Consider the following 24,372-nt stretch of genomic DNA (forward strand, 5'->3'; position numbering starts at 1 on the left):
TCCAGAACGATTTTTTAAATTATTTTTTCACCACTAAAGCCCATGAGACTTGTAGTTTTTAAAAATGTTTTCATTTTTGATGAGACGCTGAATAAAAGAAGTTTAATCGCCGGCAAACGAAAACCCGCGATTTTCCGTAAATCCCGGGCTCGGCCCGTATAGTCAAAAGTATACAAAGAAAGTACCCAGGTAGTAAACTCATTTCCCGAACGATTTTTTATATTATTTCTTTACCACTAAACGCATGAGACTTGTAGTTTTCAAAAATATTTTCATATTTGATGGGACGCTGAATAAAAGAAGTTTAATCGCCGGAAAACGAAAATCCGCGATTTCCCGTAAATCCCGGACTCGGCCCGTATAGTCAAAAGTATACAAAGAAAGTACCCAGGAAGTAAACTCATTTCCCGAACGATTTTTTAAATTATTTTTTCACCACTAAAACGCATGAGACTTGTTGTTTTCAAAAATGTTTTCATTTTTGATGAGACGCTGAATAAAAGAAGTTTAATCGCCGGCAAACGAAAACCTGCGATATGCCGTAAATCCCGGGCTTGGCCCGTATAGTCAAAAGTATACAAAGAAAGTACCCCGGGAGTAAACTCATTTCCCGAACGATTTTTTAAATTATTTTTTCACCACTAAAACGCATGAGACTTGTAGTTTTCAAAAATGTTTTCATTTTTGATGAGACGCTTAATGAAAGAGGTTTAATCGCCGGCAAACGAAATCCCGCGTTTTCCCGTAAATCCGGGGTTTGGCCCGTATAGTCGAATGTATACAAAGAAAGTACCCAGGGAGTAAACTCATTTCCCGAACGATTTTTTATATTATTTTTTTACCACTAAACGCATGAGACTTGTAGTTTTCAAAAATATTTTCATATTTGATGGGACGCTGAATAAAAGAAGTTTATACGCCGGCAAACGAAAACCCGCGATTTCCCGTAAATCCCGGACTCGGCCCGTATAGTCAAAAGTATACAAAGAAAGTACCCAGGGAGTAAACTCATTTCCCGAACGATTTTTTAAATTATTTTTTCACCACTAAAACGCATGAGACTTGTAGTTTTCAAAAATGTTTTCATTTTTGATGAGACGCTTAATGAAAGAGGTTTAATCGCCGGCAAACGAAATCCCGCGTTTTCCCGTAAATCCGGGGTTTGGCCCGTATAGTCGAATGTATACAAACAAAGTACCCAGGGAGTAAACTCATTTCCCGAACGATTTTTTAAATTTTTTTTTCACCACTAATACGCATGAGACTTGTAGTTTTCAAAAATGTTTTCATTTTTGATGAGACGCTTAATGAAAGAGGTTTAATCGCCGGAAAACGAAAACCCGCGACTTCCCGTAAATCCCGGGCTTGGCCCGTATAGTCGAATGTATACAAAGAAAGTACCCTGTGAGTAAACTCATTTCCAGAACGATTTTTTAAATTATTTTTTCACCACTAAAACGCATAAGACTTGTAGTTTTTAAAAATGTTTTCATTTTTGATGAGACGCTGAATAAAAAAAGTTTAATCGCCGGCAAACGAAAACCCGCGATTTCCCGTAAATCCCGGCTTGGCCCGTATAGTCAAAAGTATACAAAGAAAGTACCCAGGGAGTAAACTCATTTCCCGAACGATTTTTTAAATTATTTTTTCACCACTAAAACGCATGAGACTTGTAGTTTTAAAAAATGTTTTTATTTTTGATGAGACGCTGAATAAAAGAAGTTTAATCGCCGGCAAACGAAAACCCGCGATTTCCCGTAAATCCCGGGCTTGGCACGTATAGTCGAATGTATACAAAGAAAGTACCCTGTGAGTAAACTCATTTCCAGAACGATTTTTTAAATTATTTTTTCACCACTAAAGCCCATGAGACTTGTAGTTTTTAAAAATGTTTTCCTTTTTGATGAGACGCTGAATAAAAGAAGTTTAATCGCCGGCAAACGAAAACCCGCGATTTCCCGTAAATCCCGGGCTTGGCCCGTATAGTCAAAAGTATACAAAGAAAGTACCCAGGGAGTAAACTCATTTCCCGAACGGTTTTTTATATTATTTTTTTACCATTAAACGCATGAGACTTGTAGTTTTCAAAAATATTTTTATATTTGATGGGACGCTGAATAAAAGAAGTTTAATCGCCGGCAAACAAAAATCCGCGATTTCCCGTAAATCCCGGACTTAGCCCGTATAGTCAAAAGTATACAAAAAAAGTACCCAGGGAGTAAACTCATTTCCCGAACGATTTTTTAAATTATTTTTTCACCACTAAAACGCATGGGACCTGTTGTTTTCAAAAATGTTTTCATTTTTGATGAGACGCTGAATAAAAGGAGTTTAATCGCCGGCAAACGAAAACCCGCGATTTCCCGTAAATCCCGGGCTTGGCCCGTATAGTCAAAAGTATACAAAGAAAGTACCCAGGGAGTAAACTCATTTCCCGAACGATTTTTTAAATTACTTTTTCACCACTAAAACGCATGATACTTGTAGTTTTCAAAAATGTTATCATTTTTGATGAGACGCTGAATAAAAGAAGTTTAATCGCCGGCAAACGAAAACCCGCGATTTCCCGTAAATCCCGGATTTGGCCCGTATAGTCAAAAGTATACAAAGAAAGTACCCAGGGAGTAAACTCATTTCCCGAACGATTTTTTAAATTATTTTTTCACCACTAAAACGCATGAGACTTGTAGTTTTCAAAAATATTTTCATATTTGATGGGACGCTGAATAAAAGAAGTTTAATCGCCGGCAAACGAAAACCCGCGATTTCCCGTAAATCCCGGACTCGGCCCGTATAGTCAAAAATATACAAAGAAAGTACCCAGGGAGTAAACTCATTTCCCGAACGATTTTTTAAATTATTTTTTCACCACTAAAACGCATGAGACTTGTAGTTTTCAAGAATGTTTTCATTTTTGATGAGACGCTGAATAAAAGCAGTTTTATCGCCGGCTAACTAAAACCCGCGATTTCCCGTAAATCCCGGGCTTGGCACGTATAGTGGCATGTATACAAAGAAAGTACCCTGTGAGTAAACTCATTTCCAGAACGATTTTTTAAATTATTTTTTCAACACTAAAACGCATAAGACTTGTAGTTTTTAAAAATGTTTTCATTTTTGATGAGACGCTGAATAAAAGAAGTTTAATCGCCGGCAAACGAAAACCTGCGATTTCCCGTAAATCCCGACTTGGCCCGTATAGTCAAAAGTATACAAAGGAAGTACCCTGTGAGTAAACTCATTTTCAGAACGATTTTTTAAATTATTTTTTCACCACTAAAGCCCATGAGACTTGTAGTTTTTAAAAATGTTTTCATTTTTGATGAGACGCTGAATAAAAGAAGTTTAATCGCCGGCAAACGAAAACCCGCGATTTCCCGTAAATCCCGGGCTTGGCCCGTATAGTCAAAAGTATGCAAAGAAAGTACCCAGGGAGTAAACTCATTTCCCGAACGATTTTTTATATTATTTTTTTACCACTAAACGCATGAGACTTGTAGTTTTCAAAAATATTTTCATATTTGATGGGACGCTGAATAAAAGAAGTTTAATCGCCGGCAAACGAAAATCCGCGATTTCCCGTAAATCCCGGACTTGGCCCGTATAGTCAAAAGTATACAAAGAAAGTACTCAGGGAGTAAACTCATTTCCCGAACGATTTTTTTAATTATTTTTTCACCACTAAAACGCATGGGACTTGTTGTTTTCAAAAATGTTTTCATTTTTGATGAGACGCTGAATAAAAGAAGTTTAATCGCCGGCAAACGAAAACCCGCGATTTCCCGTAAATTCCGGGCTTGGCCCGTATAGTCAAAAGTAGACAAAGAAAGTACCCAGGGAGTAAACTCATTTCCCGAACGATTTTTTAAATTACTTTTTCACCACTAAAACGCATGAGACTTGTAGTTTTCAAAAATATTTTCATATTTGATGGGACGCTGAATAAAAGAAGTTTAATCGCCGGCAAACTAAAACCCGCGATTTCCCGTAAATGCCGGGCTTGGCACGTATAGTCTCATGTATACAAAGAAAGTACCCTGTGAGTAAACTCATTTCCAGAACGATTTTTTAAATTATTTTTTCACCACTAAAACGCATAAGACTTGTAGTTTTTAAAAATGTTTTCATTTTTGATGAGACGCTGAATAAAAGAAGTTTAATCGCCGGCAAACGAAAATCTGCGATTGCCCGTAAATCCCGACTTGGCCCGTATAGTCAAAAGTATACAAAGGAAGTACCCAGGGAGTAAACTCATTTCCCGAACGATTTTTTATATTATTTTTTTACCACTAAAAGCATGAGACTTGCAGTTTTCAAAAATATTTTCATATTTGATGGGACGCTGAATAAAAGAAGTTTAATCGCCGGCAAACGAACATCCGCAATTTCCCGTAAATCCCGGACTCGGCCCGTATAGTCAAAAGTATACAAAGAAAGTACCCAGGGAGTAAACTCATTTCCCGAACGATTTTTTAATTATTTTTTCACCACTAAAACGCATGAGACTTGTAGTTTTTAAAAATGTTTTCATTTTTGATGAGACGCTTAATGAAAGAGGTTTAATCGCCGGCAAACGAAATCCCGCGTTTTCCCGTAAATCCGGGGTTTGGCCCGTATAGTCGAATATATACAAAGAAAGTACCCAGGGAGTAAACTCATTTCCCGAACGATTTTTTAAATTTTTTTTTCACCACTAATACGCATGAGACTTGTAGTTTTCAAAAATGTTTTCATTTTTGATGAGACGCTTAATGAAAGAGATTTAATCGATGGAAAACGAAATCCCGCGTTTTCCCGTGAATCCGGGGCTTGGCCCGTATAGTCGAATGTATACAAAGAAAGTACCCAGGGAGTAAACTCATTTCCCGAACGATTTTTTAAATTATTTTTTCACCACTAAAACGCATGAGACTTGTAGTTTTAAAAAATGTTTTTATTTTTGATGAGACGCTGAATAAAAGAAGTTTAATCGCCGGCAAACGAAAACCCGCGATTTCCCGTAAATCCCGGGCTTGGCACGTATAGTCGAATGTATACAAAGAAAGTACCCTGTGAGTAAACTCATTTCCAGAACGATTTTTTAAATTATTTTTTCACCACTAAAGCCCATGAGACTTGTAGTTTTTAAAAATGTTTTCATTTTTGATGAGACGCTGAATAAAAGAAGTTTAATCGCTGGCAAACGAAAACCCGCGATTTCCCGTAAATCCCGGGCTTGGCCCGTATAGTCAAAAGTATACAAAGAAAGTACCCAGGGAGTAAACTCATTTCCCGAACGATTTTTTATATTATTTTTTTACCACTAAACGCATGAGACTTGTAATTTTCAAAAATATTTTCATATTTGATGGGAAGCTGAATAAAAGAAGTTTAATCGCCGGCAAACGAAAATCCGCGATTTCCCGTAAATCCCGGACTCGGCCCGTATAGTCAAAAGTATACAAAGAGAGTACCCAGGGAGTAAACTCATTTCCCGAACGATTTTTTAAATTATTTTTTCACCACTAAAACGCATGAGACTTGTAGTTTTCAAAAATGTTTTCATTTTTGATGAGACGCTGAATAAAAGAAGTTTAATCGCCGGCAAACGAAAATCCGCGTTTTCCCGTAAATCCGGGGTTTGGCCCGTATAGTGGAATGTATACAAAGAAAGTACCCAGGGAGTAAACTCATTTCCCGAACGATTTTTTAAATTTTTTTTTCACCACTAATACGCATGAGACTTGTAGTTTTCAAAAATGTTTTCATTTTTGATGAGACGCTTAATGAAAGAGATTTAATCGCAGGAAAACGAAATCCCGCGTTTTCCCGTAAATCCGGGGCTTGGCCCGTATAGTCGAATGTATACAAAGAAAGTACCCAGGGAGTAAACTCATTTCCCGAACGATTTTTTAAATTATTTTTTCACCACTAAAACGCATGAGACTTGTAGTTTTAAAAAATGTTTTTATTTTTGATAAGACGCTGAATAAAAGAAGTTTAATCGCCGGCAAACGAAAACCCGCGATTTCCCGTAAATCCTGGGCTTGGCACGTATAGTCGAATGTATACAAAGAAAGTACCCTGTGAGTAAACTCATTTCCAGAACGATTTTTTAAATTATTTTTTCACCACTAAAGCCCATGAGACTTGTAGTTTTTAAAAATGTTTTCATTTTTGATGAGACGCTGAATAAAAGAAGTTTAATCGCTGGCAAACGAAAACCCGCGATTTCCCGTAAATCCCGGGCTTGGCCCGTATAATCAAAAGTATACAAAGAAAGTACCCAGGGAGTAAACTCATTTCCCGAACGATTTTTTATATTATTTTTTTACCACTAAACGCATGAGACTTGTAGTTTTCAAAAATATTTTCATATTTGATGGGAAGCTGAATAAAAGAAGTTTAATCGCCGGCAAACGAAAATCCGCGATTTCCTGTAAATCCCGGACTCGGCCCGTATAGTCAAAAGTATACAAAGAGAGTACCCAGGGAGTAAACTCATTTCCCGAACGATTTTTTAAATTATTTTTTCACCACTAAAACGCATGAGACTTGTAGTTTTCAAAAATGTTTTCATTTTTGATGAGACGCTGAATAAAAGAAGTTTAATCGCCGGCAAACGAAAATCCGCGATTTCCCGTAAATCCCGGACTCGGCCCGTATAGTCAAAAGTATACAAAGAAAGTACCCAGGGAGTAAACTCATTTCCCGAACGATTTTTTAAATTATTTTTTCACCACTAAAACGCAAGAGACTTGTAGTTTTCAAAAATGTTTTCATTTTTGATGAGACGCTTAATGAAAGAGGTTTAATCGCCGGCAAACGAAATCCCGCGTTTTGCCGTAAATCCGGGGTTTGGCCCGTATAGTCGAATGTATACAAAGAAAGTACCCAGGGAGTAAACTCATTTCCCGAACGATTTTTTAAATTTTTTTTTTACCACTAATACGCATGAGACTTGTAATTTTCAAAAATGTTTTCATTTTTGATGAGACGCTTAATGAAAGAAGTTTAATCGCCGGCAAACGAAAACCCGCGATTTCCCGTAAATCCCGGGCTTGGCACGTATAGTCGAATGTATACAAAGAAAGTACCCTGTGAGTAAACTCATTTCCAGAACGATTTTTTAAATTATTTTTTCACCATTAAAGCCCATGAGACTTGTAGTTTTTAAAAATGTTTTCATTTTTGATGAGACGCTGAATAAAAGAAGTTTAATCGCCGGCAAACGAAAACCCGCGATTTCCCGTAAATCCCGGGCTTGGCCTGTATATTCAAAAGTATACAAAGAAAGTACCCAGGGAGTAAACTCATTTCCCGAACGATTTTTTATATTATTTTTTTACCACTAAACGCATGAGACTTGTTGTTTTCAAAAATGTTTTCATTTTTGATGAGACGCTTAATGAAAGAAGCTTAATCGCCGGCAAACGAAAACCCGCGATTTCCCGTAAATCCCGGGCTTGGCACGTATAGTCGAATGTATACAAAGAAAGTACCCTGTGAGTAAACTCATTTCCAGAACGATTTTTTAAATTATTTTTTCACCACTAAAGCCCATGAGACTTGTAGTTTTTAAAAATGTTTTTATTTTTGATAAGACGATGAATAAAAGAAGTTTAATCGCCGGCAAACGAAAACCCGCGATTTCCCGTAAATCCCGGGCTTGGCCCGTATAGTCAAAAGTATACAAAGAAAGTAACCAGGGAGTAAACTCATTTCCCGAACGATTTTTTATATTATTTTTTTACCACTAAACGCATAAGGCTTGTAGTTTTTAAATATATTTTCATATTTGATGGGACGCTGAATAAAAGAAGTTTAATCGCCGGCAAACGAAAATCCGCGATTTCCCGTAAATCCCGGACTCGGCCCGTATAGTCAAAAGTATGCAAAGAAAGTACCCAGGGAGAAAACTCATTTCCCGAACGATTTTTTAAATTATTTTTTCACCACTAAAACGCATGAGACTTGTAGTTTTCAAAAATGTTTTCATTTTTGATGAGACGCTGAATAAAAGAAGTTTAATCGCCGGCAAACGAAAATCCGCGATTTCCCGTAAATCCCGGACTCGGCCCGTATAGTCAAAAGTATACAAAGAAAGTACCCAGGGAGTAGACTCATTTCCCGAACGATTTTTTAAATTATTTTTTCACCACTAAAACGCATGAGACTTGTAGTTTTCAAAAATGTTTTCATTTTTGATGAGACGCTGAATAAAAGAAGTTTAATCGCCGGCAAACGAAAACCCGCGATTTCCCGTAAATCCCGGGCTTGGCCTGTATAGTCAAAAGTATACAAAGAAAGTACCCAGGAAGTAAACTCATTTCCCGAACGATTTCTTAAATTACTTTTTCACCACTAAAACGGATAAGACTTGTAGTTTTTAAAAATGTTTTCATTTTTGATGAGACGCTGAATAAAAGAAGTTTAATCGCCGGCAAACGAAAACCTGCGATTTCCCGTAAATCCCGACTTGGCCCGTATAGTCAAAAGTATACAAAGGAAGTACCCAGGGAGTAAACTCATTTCCCGAACGATTTTTTATATTATTTTTTTACCACTAAAAGCATGAGACTTGTAGTTTTCAAAAATGTTTTTATTTTTGATGAGACGATGAATAAAAGAAGTTTAATCGCCGGCAAACGAAAACCCGCGATTTCCCGTAAATCCCGGGCTTGGCCCGTATAGTCAAAAGTATACAAAGAAAGTACCCAGGGAGTAAACTCATTTCCCGAACGATTTTTTATATTATTTTTTTACCACTAAACGCATAAGGCTTGTAGTTTTCAAATATATTTTCATATTTGATGGGACGCTGAATAAAAGAAGTTTAATCGCCGGCAAACGAAAATCCGCGATTTCCCGTAAATCCCGGACTCGGCCCGTATAGTCAAAAGTATGCAAAGAAAGTACCCAGGGAGAAAACTCATTTCCCGAACGATTTTTTAAATTATTTTTTCACCACTAAAACGCATGAGACTTGTAGTTTTCAAAAATGTTTTCATTTTTGATGAGACGCTGAATAAAAGAAGTTTAATCGCCGGCAAACGAAAATCCGCGATTTCCCGTAAATCCCGGACTCGGCCCGTATAGTCAAAAGTATACAAAGAAAGTACCCAGGGAGTAGACTCATTTCCCGAACGATTTTTTAAATTATTTTTTCACCACTAAAACGCATGAGACTTGTAGTTTTCAAAAATGTTTTCATTTTTGATGAGACGCTGAATAAAAGAAGTTTAATCGCCTGCAAACGAAAACCCGCGATTTCCCGTAAATCCCGGGCTTGGCCTGTATAGTCAAAAGTATACAAAGAAAGTACCCAGGAAGTAAACTCATTTCCCGAACGATTTCTTAAATTACTTTTTCACCACTAAAACGGATAAGACTTGTAGTTTTTAAAAATGTTTTCATTTTTGATGAGACGCTGAATAAAAGAAGTTTAATCGCCGGCAAACGAAAACCTGCGATTTCCCGTAAATCCCGACTTGGCCCGTATAGTCAAAAGTATACAAAGGAAGTACCCAGGGAGTAAACTCATTTCCCGAACGATTTTTTATATTATTTTTTTACCACTAAACGCATGAGACTTGTAGTTTTCAAAAATATTTTCATATTTGATGGGACGCTGAATAAAAGAAGTTTAATCGCCGGCAAACGAAACTCCGCGATTTCCCGTAAATCCCGGACTCGGCCCGTATAGTCAAAAGTATACAAAGAAAGTACCCAGGGAGTAAACTCATTTCCCGAACGATTTTTTAAATTATTTTTTCACCACTAAAACGCATGAGACTTGTAGTTTTCAAAAATGTTTTCATTTTTGATGAGACGCTGAATAAAAGAAGTTTAATCGCCGGCAAACGAAAACCCGCGATTTCCCGTAAATCCTGGGCTTGGCCGTATAGTCAAAAGTATACAAAGAAAGTACCCAGGGAGTAAACTCATTTCCCGAACGATTTTTTAAATTATTTTTTCACCACTAAAACGCATGAGACTTGTAGTTTTCAAAAATGTTTTCATTTTTGATGAGATCCTCAATAAAAGAAGTTTAATCGCCGGCAAACGAAAACCCGCGATTTCCCGTAAATCCTGGACTCGGCCCGTATAGTCAAAAGTATACAAAGAAAGTACCCAGGGAGTAAACTCATTTCCCGAACGATTTTTTATATTATTTTTTTACCACTAAACGCATGAGACTTGTAGTTTTCAAAAATATTTTCATATTTGATGGGACGCTGAATAAAAGAAGTTTAATCGCCGGCAAACGAAAATCCGCGATTTCCCGTAAATCCCGGACTCGGCCCGTATAGTCAAAAGTATACAAAGAAAGTACCCAGGGAGTAAACTCATTTCCCGAACGATTTTTTATATTATTTTTTTACCACTAAACGCATGAGACTTGTAGTTTTCAAAAATATTTTCATATTTGATGGGACGCTGAATAAAAGAAGTTTAATCACCGGCAAACGAAAATCCGCGATTTCCCGTAAATCCCGGACTCGGCCCATATAGTCAAAAGTATACAAAGAAAGTACCCAGGGAGTAAACTCATTTCCCGAACGATTTTTTAAATTATTTTTTCACCACTAAAACGCATGAGACTTGTAGTTTTCAAGAATGTTTTCATTTTTGATGAGACGCTGAAAAAAAGCAGTTTAATCGCCGGCAAACTAAAACCCGCGATTTCCCGTAAATCCCGGGCTTGGCACGTATAGTCGCATGTATACAAAGAAAGTACCCTGTGAGTAAACTCATTTCCAGAACGATTTTTTAAATTATTTTTTCACCACTAAAACGCATAAGACTTGTAGTTTTTAAAAATGTTTTAATTTTTGATGAGACGCTGAATAAAAGAAGTTTAATCGCCGGCAAACGAAAACCTGCGATTTCCCGTAAATCCCGACTTGGCCCGTATAGTCAAAAAAATACAAAGGAAGTACCCAGGGAGTAAACTCATTTCCCGAACGATTTTTTATATTATTTTTTTACCACTAAAAGCATGAGACTTGTAGTTTTCAAAAATATTTTCATATTTGATGGGACGCTGAATAAAAGAAGTTTAATCGCCGGCAAACGAAAATCCGCGATTTCCCGCAAATCCCGGACTCGGCCCGTATAGTCAAAAGTATACAAAGAAAGTACCCAGGGAGTAAACTCATTTCCCGAACGATTTTTTAAATTATTCTTTCACCACTAAAACGCATGAGACTTGTAGTTTTCAAAAATGTTTTCATTTTTGATGAGACGCTTAATGAAAGAGGTTTAATCGCCGGCAAACGAAATCCCGCGTTTTCCCGTAAATCCGGGGTTTGGCCCGTATAGTCAAAAGTATACAAAGAAAGTACCCAGGGAGTAAACTCATTTCCCGAACGATTTTTTAAATTATTTTTTCACCACTAAAACGCATGAGACTTGTAGTTTTCAAAAATGTTTTCATTTTTGATGAGACGCTGAATAAAAGCAGTTTAATCGCCGGCAAACGAAAACCTGCGATTTCCCGTAAATCCCGGACTCGGCCCGTATAGTCAAAAGTATACAAAGAAAGTACCCAGGGAGTAAACTCATTTCCCGAACGATTTTTTATATTATTTTTTTACCACTAAACGCATGAGACTTGTAGTTTTCAAAAATATTTTCATATTTGATGGGACGCTGAATAAAAGAAGTTTAATCGCCGGCAAACGAAAATCCGCGATTTCCCGTAAATCCCGGACTCGGCCCGTATAGTCCAAAGTATACAAAGAAAGTACCCAGGGAGTAAACTCATTTCCCGAACGATTTTTTAAATTATTATTTCACCACTAAAACGCATGAGACTTGTAGTTTTCAAAAATGTTTTCATTTTTGATGAGACCCTCAATAAAAGAAGTTTAATCGCCGGCAAACGAAAATCCGCGATTTCCCGTAAATCCCGGACTCGGCCCGTATAGTCAAAAGTATACAAAGAAAGTACCCAGGGAGTAAACTCATTTCCCGAACGATTTTTTAAATTATTTTTTCACCACTAAAACGCATGAGACTTGTAGTTTTCAAAAATGTTTTCATTTTTGATGAGACGCTGAATAAAAGAAGTTTAATCACCGGCAAACGAAAACCCGCGAGTTCCGGTAAATCCCGGGCTTGGCCGTATAGTCAAAAGTATACCAAGAAAGTACCCAGGGAGTAAACTCATTTCCCGAACGATTTCTTAAATTACTTTTTCACCACTAAAACGGATGAGACTTGTAGTTTTCAAAAATGTTTTCTTTTTTGATGGGACGCTGAATAAAAGAAGTTCAATCGCCGGCAAACGAAACCCTGCGATTTCCCGTAAATCCTGGACTCGGCCCGTATAGTCAAAAGTATACAAAGAAAGTACCCAGGGAGTAAACTCATTTCCCGAACGATTTTTTATATTATTTTTTTACCACTAAACGCATGAGACTTGTAGTTTTCAAAAATATTTTCATATTTGATGGGACGCTGAATAAAAGAAGTTTAATCACCGGCAAACGAAAATCCGCGATTTCCCGTAAATCCCAGACTCGACCCATATAGTCAAAAGTATACAAAGAAAGTACCCAGGGAGTAAACTCATTTCCCGAACGATTTTTTAAATTATTTTTTCACCACTAAAACGCATGAGACTTGTAGTTTTCAAAAATATTTTCATATTTGATGAGACGCTGAATAAAAGCAGTTAAATCGCCGGCAAACTAAAACCCGCGATTTCCCGTAAATCCCGGGCTTGGCACGTATAGTCGCATGTATACAAAGAAAGTACCCTGTGAGTAAACTCATTTCCAGGACGATTTTTTAAATTATTTTTTCACCACTAAACGCATGAGACTTGTAGTTTTCAAAAATATTTTCATATTTGATGGGACGCTGAATAAAAGAAGTTTTATCACCGGCAAACGAAAATCCGCGATTTCCCGTAAATCCCGGACTCGGCCCGTATAGTCAAAAGTATACAAAGAAAGTAACCAGGGAGTAAACTCATTTCCCGAACGATTTTTTAAATTTTTTTTTCACCACTAAAACGCATGAGACTTGTAGTTTTCAAGAATGTTTTCATTTTTGATGAGACGCTGAATAAAAGCAGTTTAATCGCCGGCAAACGAAAACCTGCGATTTCCCGTAAATCCCGGACTCGGCCCGTATAGTCAAAAGTATACAAAGAAAGTACCCAGGGAGTAAACTCATTTCCCGAACGATTTTTTATATTATTTTTTTACCACTAAACGCATGAGACTTGTAGTTTTCAAAAATATTTTCATATTTGATGGGACGCTGAATAAAAGAAGTTTAATCGCCGGCAAACGAAAATCCGCGATTTCCCGTAAATCCCGGACTCGGCCCGTATAGTCCAAAGTATACAAAGAAAGTACCCAGGGAGTAAACTCATTTCCCGAACGATTTTTTAAATTATTATTTCACCACTAAAACGCATGAGACTTGTAGTTTTCAAAAATGTTTTCATTTTTGACTAAAACGCATGAGACTTGTAGTTTTCAAAAATGTTTTCATTTTTGATGAGACGCTGAATAAAAGAAGTTTAATCACCGGCAAACGAAAACCCGCGAGTTCCGGTAAATCCCGGGCTTGGCCGTATAGTCAAAAGTATACCAAGAAAGTACCCAGGGAGTAAACTCATTTCCCGAACGATTTCTTAAATTACTTTTTCACCACTAAAACGGATGAGACTTGTAGTTTTCAAAAATGTTTTCTTTTTTGATGGGACGCTGAATAAAAGAAGTTCAATCGCCGGCAAACGAAACCCTGCGATTTCCCGTAAATCCTGGACTCGGCCCGTATAGTCAAAAGTATACAAAGAAAGTACCCAGGGAGTAAACTCATTTCCCGAACGATTTTTTATATTATTTTTTTACCACTAAACGCATGAGACTTGTAGTTTTCAAAAATATTTTCATATTTGATGGGACGCTGAATAAAAGAAGTTTAATCACCGGCAAACGAAAATCCGCGATTTCCCGTAAATCCCAGACTCGACCCATATAGTCAAAAGTATACAAAGAAAGTACCCAGGGAGTAAACTCATTTCCCGAACGATTTTTTAAATTATTTTTTCACCACTAAAACGCATGAGACTTGTAGTTTTCAAAAATATTTTCATATTTGATGAGACGCTGAATAAAAGCAGTTAAATCGCCGGCAAACTAAAACCCGCGATTTCCCGTAAATCCCGGGCTTGGCACGTATAGTCGCATGTATACAAAGAAAGTACCCTGTGAGTAAACTCATTTCCAAGACGATTTTTTAAATTATTTTTTCACCACTAAACGCATGAGACTTGTAGTTTTCAAAAATATTTTCATATTTGATGGGACGCTGAATAAAAGAAGTTTTATCACCGGCAAACGAAAATCCGCGATTTCCCGTAAATCCCGGACTCGGCCCGTATAGTCAAAAGTATACAAAGAAAGTAACCAGGGAGTAAACTCATTTCCCGAACGATTTTTTAAATTTTTTTTTCACCACTAAAACGCATGAGACTTGTAGTTTTCAAGAATGTTTTCATTTTTGATGAGACGCTGAATAAAAGCAGTTTAATCGCCGGCAAACTAAAACCCGCGATTTCCCGTATATCCCGGGCTTGGCACGTATAGTCGCATGTATACAAAGAAAGTACCCTGTGAGTAAACTCATTTCCAGAACGATTTTTTAAATTATTTTTTCACCACTAAAACGCATGAGACTTGTAGTTTTCAAAAATGTTTTCATTTTTGACTAAAACGCATGAGACTTGTAGTTTTCAAAAATGTTTTCATTTTTGATGAGACGCTGAATAAAAGAAGTTTAATCACCGGCAAACGAAAACCCGCGAGTTCCGGTAAATCCCGGGCTTGGCCGTATAGTCAAAAGTATACCAAGAAAGTACCCAGGGAGTAAACTCATTTCCCGAACGATTTCTTAAATTACTTTTTCACCACTAAAACGGATGAGACTTGTAGTTTTCAAAAATGTTTTCTTTTTTGATGGGACGCTGAATAAAAGAAGTTCAATCGCCGGCAAACGAAACCCTGCGATTTCCCGTAAATCCTGGACTCGGCCCGTATAGTCAAAAGTATACAAAGAAAGTACCCAGGGAGTAAACTCATTTCCCGAACGATTTTTTATATTATTTTTTTACCACTAAACGCATGAGACTTGTAGTTTTCAAAAATATTTTCATATTTGATGGGACGCTGAATAAAAGAAGTTTAATCACCGGCAAACGAAAATCCGCGATTTCCCGTAAATCCCAGACTCGACCCATATAGTCAAAAGTATACAAAGAAAGTACCCAGGGAGTAAACTCATTTCCCGAACGATTTTTTAAATTATTTTTTCACCACTAAAACGCATGAGACTTGTAGTTTTCAAAAATATTTTCATATTTGATGAGACGCTGAATAAAAGCAGTTAAATCGCCGGCAAACTAAAACCCGCGATTTCCCGTAAATCCCGGGCTTGGCACGTATAGTCGCATGTATACAAAGAAAGTACCCTGTGAGTAAACTCATTTCCAGGACGATTTTTTAAATTATTTTTTCACCACTAAACGCATGAGACTTGTAGTTTTCAAAAATATTTTCATATTTGATGGGACGCTGAATAAAAGAAGTTTTATCACCGGCAAACGAAAATCCGCGATTTCCCGTAAATCCCGGACTCGGCCCGTATAGTCAAAAGTATACAAAGAAAGTAACCAGGGAGTAAACTCATTTCCCGAACGATTTTTTAAATTTTTTTTTCACCACTAAAACGCATGAGACTTGTAGTTTTCAAGAATGTTTTCATTTTTGATGAGACGCTGAATAAAAGCAGTTTAATCGCCGGCAAACTAAAACCCGCGATTTCCCGTATATCCCGGGCTTGGCACGTATAGTCGCATGTATACAAAGAAAGTACCCTGTGAGTAAACTCATTTCCAGAACGATTTTTTAAATTATTTTTTCACCACTAAAACGCATAAGACTTGTAGTTTTTAAAAATGTTTTAATTTTTGATGAGACGCTGAATAAAAGAAGTTTAATCGCCGGCAAACGAAAACCTGCGATTTCCCGTAAATCCCGGACTCGGCCCGTATAGTCAAAAGTATACAAAGAAAGTACCCAGGGAGTAGACTCATTTCCCGAACGATTTTTTAAATTATTTTTTCACCACTAAAACGCATGAGACTTGTAGTTTTCAAAAATGTTTTCATTTTTGATGAGACGCTGAATAAAAGAAGTTTAATCGCCGGCAAACGAAAACCCGCGATTTCCCGTAAATCCCGGGCTTGGCCTGTATAGTCAAAAGTATACAAAGAAAGTACCCAGGAAGTAAACTCATTTCCCGAACGATTTCTTAAATTACTTTTTCACCACTAAAACGGATAAGACTTGTAGTTTTTAAAAATGTTTTCATTTTTGATGAGACGCTGAATAAAAGAAGTTTAATCGCCGGCAAACGAAAACCTGCGATTTCCCGTAAATCCCGACTTGGCCCGTATAGTCAAAAGTATACAAAGGAAGTACCCAGGGAGTAAACTCATTTCCCGAACGATTTTTTATATTATTTTTTTACCACTAAAAGCATGAGACTTGTAGTTTTCAAAAATATTTTCATATTTGATGGGACGCTGAATAAAAGAAGTTTAATCGCTGGCAAACGAAAATCCGCGATTTCCCGTAAATCCCGGACTCGGCCCGTATAGTCAAAAGTATACAAAGAAAGTACCCAGGGAGTAAAATCATTTCCCGAACGATTTTTTAAATTATTTTTTCACCACTAAAACGCATGAGACTTGTAGTTTTCAAAAATGTTTTCATTTTTGATGAGACGCTGAATAAAAGAAGTTTAATCGCCGGCAAACGAAAACCCGCGATTTCCCGTAAATCCTGGGCTTGGCCGTATAGTCGAAAGTATACAAAGAAAGTACCCAGGGAGTAAACTCATTTCCCGAACGATTTTTTAAATTATTTTTTCACCACTAAAACGCATGAGACTTGTAGTTTTCAAAAATGTTTTCATTTTTGATGAGATACTCAATAAAAGAAGTTTAATCGCCGGCAAACGAAAACCCGCGATTTCCCGTAAATCCTGGACTCGGCCCGTATAGTCAAAAGTATACAAAGAAAGTACCCAGGGAGTAAACTCATTTCCCGAACGATTTTTTATATTATTTTTTTACCACTAAACGCATGAGACTTGTAGTTTTCAAAAATATTTTCATATTTGATGGGACGCTGAATAAAAGAAGTTTAATCGTCGGCAAACGAAAATCCGCGATTTCCCGTAAATCCCGGACTCGGCCCGTATAGTCGCATGTATACAAAGAAAGTACCCTGTGAGTAAACTCATTTCCAGGACGATTTTTTAAATTATTTTTTCACCACTAAACGCATGAGACTTGTAGTTTTCAAAAATATTTTCATATTTGATGGGACGCTGAATAAAAGAAGTTTTATCACCGGCAAACGAAAATCCGCGATTTCCCGTAAATCCCGGACTCGGCCCGTATAGTCAAAAGTATACAAAGAAAGTAACCAGGGAGTAAACTCATTTCCCGAACGATTTTTTAAATTTTTTTTTCACCACTAAAACGCATGAGACTTGTAGTTTTCAAGAATGTTTTCATTTTTGATGAGACGCTGAATAAAAGCAGTTTAATCGCCGGCAAACTAAAACCCGCGATTTCCCGTAAATCCCGGGCTTGGCACGTATAGTCGCATGTATACAAAGAAAGTACCCTGTGAGTAAACTCATTTCCAGAACGATTTTTTAAATTATTTTTTCACCACTAAAACGCATAAGACTTGTAGTTTTTAAAAATGTTTTAATTTTTGATGAGACGCTGAATAAAAGAAGTTTAATCGCCGGCAAACGAAAACCTGCGATTTCCCGTAAATCCCGGACTCGGCCCGTATAGTCAAAAGTATACAAAGAAAGTACCCAGGGAGTAGACTCATTTCCCGAACGATTTTTTAAATTATTTTTTCACCACTAAAACGCATGAGACTTGTAGTTTTCAAAAATGTTTTCATTTTTGATGAGACGCTGAATAAAAGAAGTTTAATCGCCGGCAAACGAAAACCCGCGATTTCCCGTAAATCCCGGGCTTAGCCTGTATAGTCAAAAGTATACAAAGAAAGTACCCAGGAAGTAAACTCATTTCCCGAACGATTTCTTAAATTACTTTTTCACCACTAAAACGGATAAGACTTGTAGTTTTTAAAAATGTTTTCATTTTTGATGAGACGCTGAATAAAAGAAGTTTAATCGCCGGCAAACGAAAACCTGCGATTTCCCGTAAATCCCGACTTGGCCCGTATAGTCAAAAGTATACAAAGGAAGTACCCAGGGAGTAAACTCATTTCCCGAACGATTTTTTATATTATTTTTTTACCACTAAAAGCATGAGACTTGTAGTTTTCAAAAATATTTTCATATTTGATGGGACGCTGAATAAAAGAAGTTTAATCGCTGGCAAACGAAAATCCGCGATTTCCCGTAAATCCCGGACTCGGCCCGTATAGTCAAAAGTATACAAAGAAAGTACCCAGGGAGTAAACTCATTTCCCGAACGATTTTTTAAATTATTTTTTCACCACTAAAACGCATGAGACTTGTAGTTTTCAAAAATGTTTTCATTTTTGATGAGACGCTGAATAAAAGAAGTTTAATCGCCGGCAAACGAAAACCCGCGATTTCCCGTAAATCCTGGGCTTGGCCGTATAGTCAAAAGTATACAAAGAAAGTACCCAGGGAGTAAACTCATTTCCCGAACGATTTTTTAAATTATTTTTTCACCACTAAAACGCATGAGACTTGTAGTTTTCAAAAATGTTTTCATTTTTGATGAGATACTCAATAAAAGAAGTTTAATCGCCGGCAAACGAAAACCCGCGATTTCCCGTAAATCCTGGACTCGGCCCGTATAGTCAAAAGTATACAAAGAAAGTACCCAGGGAGTAAACTCATTTCCCGAACGATTTTTTATATTATTTTTTTACCACTAAACGCATGAGACTTGTAGTTTTCAAAAATATTTTCATATTTGATGGGACGCTGAATAAAAGAAGTTTAATCGCCGGCAAACGAAAATCCGCGATTTCCCGTAAATCCCGGACTCGGCCCGTATAGTCAAAAGTATACAAAGAAAGTACCCAGGGAGTAAACTCATTTCCCGAACGATTTTTTATATTATTTTTTTACCACTAAACGCATGAGACTTGTAGTTTTCAAAAATATTTTCATATTTGATGGGACGCTGAATAAAAGAAGTTTAATCACCGGCAAACGAAAATCCGCGATTTCCCGTAAATCCCGGACTCGGCCCATATAGTCGAAAGTATACAAAGAAAGTACCCAGGGATTAAACTCATTTCCCGAACGATTTTTTAAATTATTTTTTCACCACTAAAACGCATGAGACTTGTAGTTTTCAAGAATGTTTTCATTTTTGATGAGACGCTGAAAAAAAGCAGTTTAATCGCCGGCAAACTAAAACCCGCGATTTCCCGTAAATCCCGGGCTTGGCACGTATAGTCGCATGTATACAAAGAAAGTACCCTGTGAGTAAACTCATTTCCAGAACGATTTTTTAAATTATTTTTTCACCACTAAAACGCATAAGACTTGTAGTTTTTAAAAATGTTTTAATTTTTGATGAGACGCTGAATAAAAGAAGTTTAATCGCCGGCAAACGAAAACCTGCGATTTCCCGTAAATCCCGACTTGGCCCGTATAGTCAAAAAAATACAAAGGAAGTACCCAGGGAGTAAACTCATTTCCCGAACGATTTTTTATATTATTTTTTTACCACTAAAAGCATGAGACTTGTAGTTTTCAAAAATATTTTCATATTTGATGGGACGCTGAATAAAAGAAGTTTAATCGCCGGCAAACGAAAATCCGCGATTTCCCGCAAATCCCGGACTCGGCCCGTATAGTCAAAAGTATACAAAGAAAGTACCCAGGGAGTAAACTCATTTCCCGAACGATTTTTTAAATTATTCTTTCACCACTAAAACGCATGAGACTTGTAGTTTTCAAAAATGTTTTCATTTTTGATGAGACGCTTAATGAAAGAGGTTTAATCGCCGGCAAACGAAATCCGGCGTTTTCCCGTAAATCCGGGGTTTGGCCCGTATAGTCAAAAGTATACAAAGAAAGTACCCAGGGAGTAAACTCATTTCCCGAACGATTTTTTAAATTATTTTTTCACCACTAAAACGCATGAGACTTGTAGTTTTCAAAAATGTTTTCATTTTTGATGAGACGCTGAATAAAAGCAGTTTAATCGCCGGCAAACGAAAACCTGCGATTTCCTGTAAATCCCGGACTCGGCCCGTATAGTCAAATATATACAAAGAAAGTACCCAGGGAGTAAACTCATTTCCCGAACGATTTTTTATATTATTTTTTTACCACTAAACGCATGAGACTTGTAGTTTTCAAAAATATTTTCATATTTGATGGGACGCTGAATAAAAGAAGTTTAATCGCCGGCAAACGAAAATCCGCGATTTCCCGTAAATCCCGGACTCGGCCCGTATAGTCCAAAGTATACAAAGAAAGTACCCAGGGAGTAAACTCATTTCCCGAACGATTTTTTAAATTATTATTTCACCACTAAAACGCATGAGACTTGTAGTTTTCAAAAATGTTTTCATTTTTGATGAGACCCTCAATAAAAGAAGTTTAATCGCCGGCAAACGAAAATGCGCGATTTCCCGTAAATCCCGGACTCGGCCCGTATAGTCAAAAGTATACAAAGAAAGTACCCAGGGAGTAAACTCATTTCCCGAACGATTTTTTAAATTATTTTTTCACCACTAAAACGCATGAGACTTGTAGTTTTCAAAAATGTTTTCATTTTTGATGAGACGCTGAATAAAAGAAGTTTAATCACCGGCAAACGAAAACCCGCGAGTTCCGGTAAATCCCGGGCTTGGCCGTATAGTCAAAAGTATACCAAGAAAGTACCCAGGGAGTAAACTCATTTCCCGAACGATTTCTTAAATTACTTATTCACCACTAAAACGCATGAGACTTGTAGTTTTCAAAAATGTTTTCTTTTTTGATGGGACGCTGAATAAAAGAAGTTCAATCGCCGGCAAACGAAACCCTGCGATTTCCCGTAAATCCTGGACTCGGCCCGTATAGTCAAAAGTATACAAAGAAAGTACCCAGGGAGTAAACTCATTTCCCGAACGATTTTTTATATTATTTTTTTACCACTAAACGCATGAGACTTGTAGTTTTCAAAAATATTTTCATATTTGATGGGACGCTGAATAAAAGAAGTTTAATCACCGGCAAACGAAAATCCGCGATTTCCCGTAAATCCCAGACTCGACCCATATAGTCAAAAGTATACAAAGAAAGTACCCAGGGAGTAAACTCATTTCCCGAACGATTTTTTAAATTATTTTTTCACCACTAAAACGCATGAGACTTGTAGTTTTCAAGAATGTTTTCATTTTTGATGAGACGCTGAATAAAAGCAGTTAAATCGCCGGCAAACTAAAACCCGCGATTTCCCGTAAATCCCGGGCTTGGCACGTATAGTCGCATGTATACAAAGAAAGTAGCCTGTAAGTAAACTCATTTCCAGGACGATTTTTTAAATTATTTTTTCACCACTAAACGCATGAGACTTGTAATTTTCAAAAATATTTTCATATTTGATGGGACGCTGAATAAAAGAAGTTTAATCACCGGCAAACGAAAATCCGCAATTTCCCGTAAATCCCGGACTCGGCCCGTATAGTCAAAAGTATACAAAGAAAGTAACCAGGGAGTAAACTCATTTCCCGAACGATTTTTTAAATTTTTTTTTCACCACTAAAACGCATGAGACTTGTAGTTTTCAAGAATGTTTTCATTTTTGATGAGACGCTGAATAAAAGCAGTTTAATCGCCGGCAAACTAAAACCCGCGATTTCCCGTAAATCCCGGGCTTGGCACGTATAGTCGCATGTATACAAAGAAAGTACCCTGTGAGTAAACTCATTTCCAGAACGATTTTTTAAATTATTTTTTCACCACTAAAACGCATAAGACTTGTAGTTTTTAAAAATGTTTTAATTTTTGATTAGACGCTGAATAAAAGAAGTTTAATCGCCGGCAAACGAAAACCTGCGATTTCCCGTAAATCCCGACTTGGCCCGTATAGTCAAAAGTATACAAAGGAAGTACCCAGGGAGTAAACTCATTTCCTGAACGATTTTTTATATTATTTTTTTACCACTAAAAGCATGAGACTTGTAGTTTTCAAAAATATTTTCATATTTGATGGGACGCTGAATAAAAGAAGTTTAATCGCCGGCAAACGAAAATCCGCGATTTCCCGCAAATCCCGGACTCGGCCCGTATAGTCAAAAGTATACAAAGAAAGTACCCAGGGAGTAAACTCATTTCCCGAACGATTTTTTAAATTAATTTTTCACCACTAAAACGCATGAGACTTGTAGTTTTCAAAAATGTTTTCATTTTTGATGAGACGCTTAATGAAAGAGGTTTAATCGCCGGCAAACGAAATCCCGCGTTTTCCCGTAAATCCGGGGTTTGGCCCGTATAGTCGAATGTATACAAAGAAAGTACCCAGGGAGTAAACTCATTTCCCGAACGATTTTTTAAATTTTTTTTTCACCACTAATACGCATGAAACTTGTAGTTTTCAAAAATGTTTTTATTTCTGATGAGACGCTTAATGAAAGAGATTTAATCGCAGGAAAACGAAAACCCGCGATTTCCCTTAAATCCCGGGCTTGGCCCGTATAGTCGAATGTATACAAAGAAAGTACCCTGTGAGTAAACTCATTTCCAGAACGATTTTTTAAATTATTTTTTCACCACTAAAACGCATAAGACTTGTAGTATTTAAAAATGTTTTCATTTTTGATGAGACGCTGAATAAAAGAAGTTTAATCGCCGGCAAACGAAAACCCGCGATTTCCCGTAAATCCCGGCTTGGCCCGTATAGTCAAAAGTATACAAAGAAAGTACCCAGGGAGTAAACTCATTTCCCGAATGATTTTATAAATTATTTTTTCACCACTAAAACGCATGAGACTTGTAGTTTTCAAAAATGTTTTCATTTTTGATGAGACGCTGAATAAAAGAAGTTTAATCGCCGGCAAACGAAAACCCGCGATTTCCCGTAAATCCCGGGCTTGGCACGTATAGTCGAATGTATACAAAGAAAGTACCCTGTGAGTAAACGCATTTCCAGAACGATTTTTTAAATTATTTTTTCACCACTAAAACGCATAAGACTTGTAGTTTTTAAAAATGTATCCATTTTTGATGAGACGCTGAATAAAAGAAGTTTAATCGCCGGCAAACGAAAACCCGCGATTTCCCGTAAATCCCGGCTTTGCCCGTATAGTCAAAAGTATACAAAGAAAGTACCCAGGGAGTAAACTCATTTCCCGAACAATTTTTTAAATCATTTTTTCACCACTAAAACGCATGAGACTTGTAGTTTTCAAAATTGTTTTTATATTTGATGGGACGCTGAATAAAAGAAGTTTAATCGCCGGCAAACGAAATTCCGCGATTTCCCGTAAATCCCGGACTCGGCCCGTATAGTCAAAAGTATACAAAGAAAGTTCCCAGGGAGTAAACTCATTTCCCGAACGATTTTTTAAATTATTTTTTCACCACTAAAACGCATGAGACTTGTAGTTTTCAAAAATGTTTTCATTTTTGATGAGACGCTGAATAAAAGAAGTTTAATCGCCGGCAAACGAAAACCCGCGATTTCCCGTAAATCCCGGGTTGGCACGTATAGTCGAATGTATACAAAGAAAGTACCCTGTGAGTAAACGCATTTCCAGAACGATTTTTTAAATTATTTTTTCACCACTAAAACGCATAAGACTTGTAGTTTTTAAAAATGTATTCATTTTTGATGAGACGCTGAATAAAAGAAGTTTAATCGTCGGCAAACGAAAACCCGCGATTTCCCGTAAATCCCGGCTTTGCCCGTATAGTCAAAAGTATACAAAGAAAGTACCCAGGGAGTAAACTCTTTTCCCGAACGATTTTTTAAATTATTTTTTCACCACTAAAACGCATGAGACTTGTAGTTTTCAAAAATGTTTTCATTTTTGATGAGACCCTCAATAAAAGAAGTTTAATCGCCGGCAAACGAAAATCCGCGATTTCCCGTAAATCCCGGACTCGGCCCGTATAGTCAAAAGTATACAAAGAAAGTACCCAGGGAGTAAACTCATTTCCCGAACGATTTTTTAAATTATTTTTTCACCACTAAAACGCATGAGACTTGTAGTTTTCAAAAATGTTTTCATTTTTGATGAGACGCTGAATAAAAGAAGTTTAATCACCGGCAAACGAAAACCCGCGAGTTCCGGTAAATCCCGGGCTTGGCCGTATAGTCAAAAGTATACCAAG

This window comes from Hydractinia symbiolongicarpus, chromosome 3 (genome assembly GCF_029227915.1).
Source record: "Hydractinia symbiolongicarpus strain clone_291-10 chromosome 3, HSymV2.1, whole genome shotgun sequence".
In the NCBI taxonomy this organism is placed as follows: domain Eukaryota; kingdom Metazoa; phylum Cnidaria; class Hydrozoa; order Anthoathecata; family Hydractiniidae; genus Hydractinia; species Hydractinia symbiolongicarpus.